The sequence below is a fragment of the Sinocyclocheilus anshuiensis genome, unplaced genomic scaffold, assembly GCF_001515605.1.
Source record: "Sinocyclocheilus anshuiensis isolate Anshui unplaced genomic scaffold, SAMN03320099.WGS_v1.1 scaffold267, whole genome shotgun sequence".
Taxonomy (NCBI): Eukaryota; Metazoa; Chordata; class Actinopteri; order Cypriniformes; family Cyprinidae; genus Sinocyclocheilus; species Sinocyclocheilus anshuiensis.
Window position 1 is genome coordinate 3,280,110 of NW_015552637.1, and position 10,770 is coordinate 3,290,879.

General features: G+C 36.1%; 1 protein-coding gene across 1 annotated transcript in view; it reads right to left on the bottom strand.

Moving 5' to 3' along the window:
• The window catches only part of LOC107666743 (zinc finger protein ZFPM2-like), a 184,956-nt gene that overhangs the window by 135,984 nt on the left and 38,202 nt on the right, over positions 1-10,770 (bottom strand). The window lies entirely within an intron of this gene.

Sequence of the window (10,770 nt, forward strand, 5' to 3'; positions counted from 1 at the left end):
CATGTTTAGAAAGCCATGTAAAATTAATGCAAGTTTAACTTTGAAAAAACATATATCGAGACTTTATGGCGGGTTTTTCCCCATCCCACTGCATCTCATGTTTTTAAATGAAAATGTACTGTGTGATTGGCTTTCCGCCCTTTGTATTAAACTATGCATACATACATGATGCTGTTTTGTTTATAGTTGTTTAAACAACTTAATTATAATTGGTTTATAAACATTATTTTAAACATTATGCACTTTTTTTCGCAGATGGTCATGTTATATTATGCTTTGAATGATGCGCCCTCTTGTGGCCTCAGGAGAGAAGCCAAACGCTTTTCTTCACCCTAACTGAAATTATGCATTTTAAATTCAAATATAATTTGAATTTTGATAATATTTAAGTACAAAATTCGAATGTAGTTTTTCAGCCATTTTGACAGCCCTAGTACTCTCCAAAATGGCGGCAGACGGTAACTCTGGGAGAAGAATTGTTGAATAAATCATGTTATTACTGTTTTCTTTGCGCAAAAAAATAAATTCTCATAGCTTCGTAAAATTACGGTTGAACCACTGACGTCACATGGATTATTTTACCGATGTCCTTGCTATGTTTCTGGAACTGGGAACATTGCAGTTGCATTACTGTCTACAGAGGGTCAGAGAGCTCTCAGATTTTATCAAAAATATCTTAATTTGTGTTCCGAAGATGAACGAAGGTCTTACGGGTTTGAAACGACATGAGGGTGAGTAATTATTGACAGAATTTTCATTTTTGGGTGAACGAACACTTTAACCACTATTCCTTTGACACACACAGTACAAATCCAAGTCACTGCTGAGGTTCTACTTACAGAAGTTAGGATTCTTACTAGAAAGGCAGCTTACTAGGTTTTGAAACAAAGCCACAGAATGTCGCTATACAAACCTGCATTTGCACTAATTTTTCTACATCAAACAATGCCTATATGCTCAAAATGAAATAGTACCACGCTACTAAAAGTAGTTTTCCAGAATGCAGTTTGTACACTAAATTTTATACTTGCAAACTGTATTCCACAATGCAATACACTCAATTTGACCTGCTAACTGAACTGAAAGCAATACTGTATTTTATTAGACTAATTATTTGATCAGACCACCAAATGACGTCTTTTTTTTTTTCACAAAACTATTATATTCATGTACAAATACATGAAATGCAAAATAATCATGATTATTTCCTAGATGACAACTGGCTGGCATTCCCTGAATTGCACATGCAACAATGTAGCAGCATTGCTGCATACTGAATATACTGTTCAGTACTGTTTCATACTGTTTCCTATAATATTTTTGTGAAATAGTAGGCAGCATTCAGTACATGCTGCACCGTATGCTGTACACTAGTATTCATAACATAATCTCTCCTCAGGAAAGTGTTTCCTGTGGCCCACTTGACTGAGTATCCTCATGACCGCTGCTGCACGTGTGGAGCGCTGCCGCTTCTCAGCCGATGTCAAACCTGTGAAACCCTCTTCATCTGCGAGAAAAGTTCCTCTCGCACGACCTACTGACTTTTAACACCAGCGTCAGCAGGAGCGGAGGACGGAAAATGCCTTTATTAATTTGTCCGCCTTATCACAGGATACAATGTTGATTTTCCATTTACATTTCATGCCTCCAGGTAATACACCGGTGAAATCTTAAAGGACACATTTTTTCCCAATGATTAATTTTTTTCTCTGCTCTATGCAATGTTATTTCTTTAAATCTAAATGATTTCTTGACTTTAGCTTGTAGCTGTACTTTTTTTTTTTGTGGGGGTATTTGCATATTATGATTTTGCTACAATCAAGGGCATTGGTGGAATTGCTTCCACCTAAAATTGTATAGGGGTGGAAAAAAAGGTCAGAACACATTTGAATTATTTTTTTCTCTGCAACTCCACCCTAAAAATGTCAAATAAATATTTATTTCAATACTTTTTTTGTATACACTTCCTTTCAAAGGGTTTTTTTTTTCACTTGAAATAAATAAATTAATACCTTTAAAGGTTGCATTAAAGTGATCAAATGTTACAGTAAATACATTTGTTACAAACGATTTCAAATTCAAACATTTTGAACTATCTATTTAAAAAATTGTGAAAAATACCATCAGAAGAATAAATTACATTTTGACTTTCAAAAATATAAAAAAAAAATAGTAGTGTATCTCAGCATTATACAGCACATACTACTTGTACCATCTATCGATCATACTTAAGGTTAGACATTTTTCAAAAATACATTATAATAATACCTAGCAATGCAACTACCCAGAACAACATAGCAACTGTATAGCAATATGCTAACAACCACTCAGAACATCTTGGCAGCCACACTTTTGCAACCATTCAAAATGGCAAAAAAAACAACAAAAACACAGGAAATGTAAAAAAAAATGTAGCTTACAGTTTCTATATCAAACCATCATAATAAGCACAAATGACCTTTTGCACGTCAAAATTCCCATATATTCTCAAGTTAGGGAAGCTGACATCCTAAGTACACCACTTCACGTGTGTAACAGTCGAGGCACTCACTTTAATAAAGCAATACATTCGGTGAAGAGCCCTTTGTTCCTGCACAGAGCACCGTCGAGCACTGCCTGATCTTCCCAAACGGCCGTCTCTGTTCATTAAGACTGCTAAATGACTCCTTTATAGTGCGCTACATCTGCAGGACTCATGCTACATGAAAAGACTTAGCGCACAGATCTCTAATAGACACGGTGTGAAGTGCTGGAGAGCCAGCGTTTAAATTAGGCTACAGTTTTATGATCTAATCGCACTCAGGCCTTTCACCGGCTCACGGAGGGAAGCGGCGCCTCGCGTTCTCTCAATACATCTCAATATGCTAAAAGCAGATGGGCAGAGCGATATTAGCCACTCTGAACCGCTGAGGCCTGACACTTCTCTCTGAGAGGATGAGGAGCAACTGGGAGAAGGGCTTCTGAAAACACTATTCAAACAAAAGCTGAGGGGGAGGTGTCCTGAAAAACCATCACCCACAGCTTTAAATGTCTTTAAATGACTCTAGAAATACAAAAAAAGTGTAAAAATTATATACTACCATTCAAAAGTTTTTTGGTAAGATTTTTTGAATGTTTTCGAAAGAAGTCTCTTATGCTCACCAAGGCTGCATTTATTTGATTGAAAATGCAGTGAAAGCAGCAATATTGTGAAATGTTATTGCAACTTAAAATATCTGTTTTCTATTAAAACTGTCATTTATTCCTGTGGTGCAAAGCTGAATTTTCAGCATCATTACTCCAGTCTTCAGTGTCACATGATCCTTCAGAAATCATTCTAATACGCTGATTTGGTGCTGAATAAACATATATTCTTATTATCGATGTTGAAAACCATTGTGATGCTTCATATTTTTGTGGAAACTGTGATAGATTTTCTTTTCTTTGATGAACAGAAAATTCAAAAGAATTTTTTTAAATAGATATCTTTTGTAACATTATAAATGTCTTTACTGTCACTTTTAATCAATTTTATGCATCCTTGCTGAATAAAAGTATACATTTCTTTATTTCAGTTCAGTACTAACTAACTTCACATTATAACTGTAATTGGTTATAAATCAGAGTAAATTCACTCATTTGCACTCATTGTATGGGACAATTTAATTACAATTAAAGCTCAACAAATGTGAAAACCTATTTTTTATGCAGTTCCGCATATATTTTGCAACAATTGTCATTAAAATGAATTATCAGACCTGCAGTTACAGATTGTTTTTTAATGCATTAATGAGAAAAAATTACGATTCATCACTAATGAGTGACAAATTAAAATACTGATATCTCAATTTAGTATTATTACATGGTATGAGAGACTGGAATCATATGCTGGTATCTATCCAAACCTTGAGGTAATAACCGAATGCCCTGGTTTCATCGCAAATATCAAAAAATGTGATTTACTTTGTCTGAATCAAAGCCGATTCCATAAGGATACATCGGTAAAAGTCATGTTTAAGGGTCAGATCTCTGAGAAATATAAGTTTTAGGATACTGTATGATTACCATTCACAAGAAAGACATTTAACAGATTCATGAAATGTGTCACAACAGTCTGAACGCTCACTTCAAATCCATTGGATCCTTGCATCGAAGTCATGTTTTAAAAGGCTACTTCACCGACCTGCTTCGATTACCAAAGTTCAAGCCCTTTGCACATGTTTGGGCTTATTATACTGCATTCATTGCATGAAGAGACCTGAAATAATTTCAGAGACAGCAAACGATAAGAATAATGACTTTCTAAACGACTAGGCCCGCACTCCTAGCTCATTTTCTGATAGTGCTGTAGCCCGCTATATTTAGTTGTGTACTGTTTAAAAGTCTGTCACAATCAATCTCCTGACGGCTGAATGCTGGCTGCGGTTTGCAGATGCTCGGAGGGGCCAAATGCGCCAGACGCCGCCCTCTGACACCATCAGAGAACCGCTTGAACCCGAGAGAGAAAATCAATGAGACCAGATATATTACGAGATAGAGAGACTCTCGTTAGATGAAAAATCTGAGAAAATGAAAATCATGTGAAAACCGCAGGCTTTGTGATCCATTTTACACAAAACGCTTTTTGATGGTCTATTGACGAACTGCAGCCTTTCAGCTAGCGGTGGAAAATTGATCTGTGTAGTTAAGCTAACAGAAATTTGTCTCTGTGTCAGTCATATGCCAACCCTCTACATTGAGAGTAAATCACTCGCATATGCGACTAAATCTTCACTCTGGCGACTAAATGATGTCTAATATTAGCCAATTGCTAATAAATTCTCAGATTTTACTCGCCAGTGTGTGAGTTGGAGGCTAAGTATAAGTTTAGATATGTGTGTATGTGTATGTGTGTATATGTATGTGTGTGTATGTGTATGTGTGTGTGTGTATATGTGTGAGTATGTGTATGTATGTGTATATGTTTAAGTGTATGTGTGTATGTATATGTATGTGTGTATATGTATGTGTGTGTCTGACAGAACTGTTGGATAAAAGCACAAATACTACAGTGAATTAAATTTACTGCATAGGCAAAACATTTGAAGAACTACTATTTATGAATGCAACATATTCAGCGCATGTTGCAGGGCATAGCAAGCCCAAACATGACAATTCATCATTCATTCACCCTCATCTAAGGGACTTGAAATATAGAGCTTAAGGTCATATGGACTACTTTTATGGTCCTTTTTTGAGCTTGAAAGCCCCTGGTCACCATTCACTTTCACTGTATGAAAAAGAGCTGCTTGAACATTCTTCTAAACATCTGCTTTTGTGTGCTATGGAAGAAATTTTGACAGTATTTTCATTTTTGGGTGAACTGTAAGACAGAGTTTCCCAAACTAGGGTTTGTGAGTTGATAAAAAATAAAATAAAATAAAATAGATTATTGAATATTTGGTGATTTTTTGTATTTTTTATTTTTTGCCATATGTTTTTTTGTTGAGTATCAAACTTGATACACCGGGCTTTATAGGAGAATATGGAGCTGAATATACTTAAGAAGGAAAAATAAATATCAGGTCACTCGATATCTTGTACTGTATATCTAAAACATTTAATGCAATGCAATACAATAATTATTGAAAGAAATAAACATTCCTCAAAAGAGTAATGTATCATACATTAGGAGTAGTATGAGGAGATACCCCCTGACAATGTAAAGCGCTATATAAATGTAATGAATTATTATTAATAATTAATTATCATATTTGATATGACTGACATTTAAACATGATTTTTCTAAAAAATGACATATGGATTGGATAATCAAACCTAAACTCCTTCAGTTGTGTTCATCTTGAAATATTACCAATAACATAAAAGTTATTCCGACGTTGACTTTATAAAAATCAGAGGATATTTCAAAAAAAGACGTGTACCACAACCTGAAGGTGGACATTTTTACAATTATACTAAAATGTCTTTTACTTACTAAAACAAACCTAAACTATAAAACTCATGACAGAAGGCATCTATCAGGTTGTACACAACAGTTTTTTTTTTTCAGCAAAGTTTTGATAATATAGAGCCCTAAGAAATATGGGTTAACTTAAAATCTTAGGGGTACTTCAAGTAAATATTTTAGGTCCAAGGTATTCGGCTGACAAAAAAGTTTGGGAATCCCTGCTTTAAAATGTCATCATAAAACTCCACAACTCAAGCTGCAGCAGTGTATACTAATATAGCACAGCGCTACCTCACATTCACATGATCCTCTGTTCACCCAGCGACCTCTGCGAGATAAACATCAGCCCAGAGATGCAAAGATATACGTCTGCTCGCTGTCTCTAAACAAGACACGTGCTGGAAATATGCGCAACGGAAGCCGCGAATCAAAAAGTCATTGCTAAATTGATCATTCATAACGTGTCACTGCACTTCAAATCTAAACTCTGGCTAACCCTGACGAGCCTTAACAAGTAAGAGGAGAAAAATTAAATTATTTTGAAATTGAATTCTAAACTTCAAAACAAACGGGTCGGTGTTGGGGATTGGCCAGCAGTGCACGCGTTTGGAGGCGGGCCGGGGCTAGTCTGGGGCCTCTGATGGTGATAGCACACTTTATCAGCAGGAGCCACAGTGTGGAGTCCCATCACAGTCTGGGTCTTCTCTATGGCTCCTAATTAGGGTAGAGGTAATTGAATCGCATAGAACAAAGCAGCATCCACGCAGCAGCGTGGAAATCATTCTGCTCGCACCTACAGCAGTCGTTTTTTCATCTGGCTGCGCCATTGAAAACGGGACCGAGCTTGGCCTGAGGATAAAACACACAGAGAGCACCTGAGACCCAACACGAATACATAATGCAGCATAAAGGCCTATAGGGACATCCAGACTGGCCCAAACCCTGCCAGACTTGGACGGAAACCTGCCTTTTGTGGGCCAAAGACAGATTCTGGTGTGGTGTTGGGACATTCTTGTTTGAAAGTACATGCACACACACACACACACAAACACACACACACACACACACACACACACACACACACGTCTCAGCGCAACTCTTCTGAAGCTGCTAAATTGTTCGGTTAACCTCCATTAGATTCACACATGCAAGATTTGCGTCATATTTTGATTGAACTACTACTGAAAAGCAGCTGGTAGAACATCTTTATCAAAACATATAGAGAGTGAACTAATATAACCACAGAATGTTTTTATCCTAGACATCAATGAGATTAAAAGGAGAATAAATGTACACCAAATGGAGACATTTTCGGATATTTCTCCCGACAAAAAGTGATCTGTCATCTTTAGAGTTTGAGAAGAGATCTCAACAATGTCTCAAATTGTGCTCAGATTTATCAAGATACCACAGAGATGAAAATGAACTCAAATAATTTCCTATTAAATTATTCCAAGACCAAAATAAGTGTATTGTGCTATGGAAATTAATTTTATAGCTCTATTCTCTTATACAATTTTTTTTTGTCTTTTTGTATTTCTCTTCAAAAATGTAAGGAGAAACATGAGACAAAGTTGATACTGGAATGAAATATAACTAATGACATTAAAGTGCAACCTCTGAACAATATATATAAAAAAATAATATAGGCCTAGGTGAGTTTTTATTTTAAATTAAAGAATCAGTGTCCACAGCTTTTGACCACAAAAGCTCAAAATGTTTTTGTTTTTTTTAATTAATGGAAATTGCACTCAGAAAGTTAATATTTCTGAGAATGACTACTGCGAATAATTGGTTTTATGATATACAGAATATATAATATTCATATTTTTAAAAAGTCCGTTTTGTCTGAATGTTTATATATGTAATAATTTCTAAAAACATTACGGAAATTAATACAATCTTAAAAATCCAAGCCTGAAAATCAGAATTTACATGCCCATGGAAAACTTTTCCTTGAGTTTAAATTATTTTTTTAAATAAATAATGATATAGTGTTTTTCAAAGCTAAACATCTGAATATATTCATGGTTAATGAGGCCAAAACATCTGGTTAGATCTTAATTAGGTCATGTTTTCTGGGTTGCATGTTTAATGTATTTAAACTCACAGATCCATGATTAAAAGATTCAATTACTACAGCAGCTAAAGTCCATAAAGATCATATCAGAACAGAGCGTTTCATAATCACTGTGAAAAATCACACATGTACATGCTAACAAACAGCAAAGGCTCTCTGAGCTGTTGAGCTTGCAGACTTACTGGATTGTGTGCACATGAAAGTGAGACATCCTGTGTTCAGCATCTAGTAGACCGGAATTGGAGTGGCTTAAAAACAGGACTGGCATTTGACAAGGCCATTAAAATGCTGGAGGCGTTTCTGAGCGAGCTGACGGGCTTCAACAGATGCCAGAATCTCAGAGCCTCTACTTTTCTCTCTCTCTCTTTGCACCCAACTGGCAGTGCCACACACCTATTAAAGGCTGAGGGTCGTCCTCCAAATGTTCAACACCAATCACGGAGACCCTGCTCTCTGAAGCTCAGGTGTGAGTTCTCATTAGCTCCTGTGCTCTGTCCCAATTTGGACTGGGCCGTCTTTCAGAAACACTCTCTCCGATTGCTCCACATCAACTCCAGTGAGCTCCAGAGAGAGACATTTACAAGTGAACGGCCTTCTGCACTGGATTTCTGAGCCTGAGGTGAGGTCACACTACACTTTAATCACGCAAAATCACTTCAGCCTCGCAACAAATAAGGGCGAACAGAATGTTGCACTTTTGGGCTTCTGTTTTAAAGATAAAATGCATTATAAAGAACTAGTAACAGCAGAATAAAAATGTTTAAAAAATGACACATTTTACTATTTAAATCAACATTTTTGGTCTTATTGCAAACAATTTATTGGTGGACAATATTCTAAGTAAAAGAAACGCTTGTCTTCATAATCTTTGTCTTCCTTCATATACGCAACAATTTTCCTCTGACTTTTCAGTCCCTTGTCTCCAACCAGTTGGCTCAACTGTTGTATGTAACACTCATTTTTCACAATCCAAATACATTTTCAATGGATAAAAGCAAGTCCTCTCCCATTTTTTCTGAAAATCTACTATCAAAATATACTACGTTATGGTATATATTAGGTTGTGAAGAAAATACACCAGAAAAAATGGGATGTAAATGGCACTTTAAATACTGTATACTAAATCATTCAAATATCTTTTCGCTATTTGAATTTGAAATCGGATTTTTTAAAGTTTTGCGGTTCAAAATTCTGGTCCATATAACTGTAACATTAATCATCAAATATGTTCTGACTGGCTGACAGGTCCAGCATTTTCTCTTTCATTGTGAAAATACATGTTGTTGTTGTCTCGTTCCTGGTTAGGACATTATTTCTGTCACCAACTAAAAGCTGTTGTCTTCGGAGGTAAATGAGAATGAACGCTCTAGAGCTCTCAGCGCTTTAGTTTTAAATCAAGACCATTTTATATCAAGGAAATAAATGAGGCGCTTTCAGAGGAAAGTGATTGGAGTCTTAAATACTTGGAGATAAAACAATGTTTCTCCATCAAGGAACAATTTCTGAAACGGATATACCCGCGATTCCAATTTCACTCCAGCAAGAAAGAGGCGGCAGTTTTTTAAGCAATAAATTCCTCATTAATTCAATTCTAATTTGCCTCTGGTTCCTATTTCTATTATTGATAGTTCCACTTCTTAATACCCCAGATAAAAATAATAATACAAAAAAAAATCGCTGCTCTAACTCTAAGGAGACAGAATCCAAGATAAGATCTAAATATTACTCATGCCAAAGAGAAGTGTGAAGTCTGATGAACATTTCAAAAGAACAATTATTTATGGATCAGCTAAATCTTTTCCACTTTTTAATTAAAAGTAAAGAAAATAGAAGCTAATTATCCTGTAAAGATTAGCTGGTGGGCATCTTTCTGTAAATTAGTTCTAATTAAAAGGAAATTGTCAAATGACATTCAAAGTGCTGTCCTTTAATACAGGCAGAGGGCGGGGGTTTTTTTCTTGCCGGCTCTTAAGTCTTGATGTGGTCGTGTGAAGCTTACGGAGAAAGATTAAAATTCCGTCAGAAGCCGAGGCGGAAGGGCCCGTTTTGCCTCGTGAAGACGCTCTGCACTGGGGAACAAGGCCTCTATTGGGCGGCCATATCTGTGGAGTCCTCCTGGATCATTATTTGATCGCACTGATGGTCTAACTGTTTAACGTGTGGGTCAAGTGTGAAATACATTTTCTATTTCTATGATAACGCACCAGAGGAACATCTCAGTGAATTCATCTGGGCTGCTCTGTTTCTAACCTAGAAAGAAATTATATTGCCCAGAGGTTGCACTTTCATTAAAGTATCAACTTTGACTCAGATGATTCTCTTAAGCAGTGTATGAATTTTTCAGTATTAACTATGACTTTAGGGATAGTTCACCTAAAAAAAAAAAAATTCTGTCATCATTTACTCACTTTTTGGAGTGTTATTATATAGTATTATAATAGCATTATATAGTGGTTCAACGCATTATAATGTGGTTTTTTTGAGTCACAGATTGGACTATTGTTTTGCGGATAAGCAAGAAAAAAAATGTTTAAAGCACAGAGAATGACAATGCCGTGAAGGGTTTTTGACATAGCTACTCCATATCAATCGCATACAAAGAAAATACACAATAATTAGAACAATCATTAACATAAATAAATAAATAACAGAGTGTCATATCTATACACATTTTTTCCCAGAACCTTCTTGCGACCCGGTAGCAATTCTTCCACGGCCCGGTAGTGGGTCGCGACCCGGTGGTTGGGGACCTCTGCCCTAC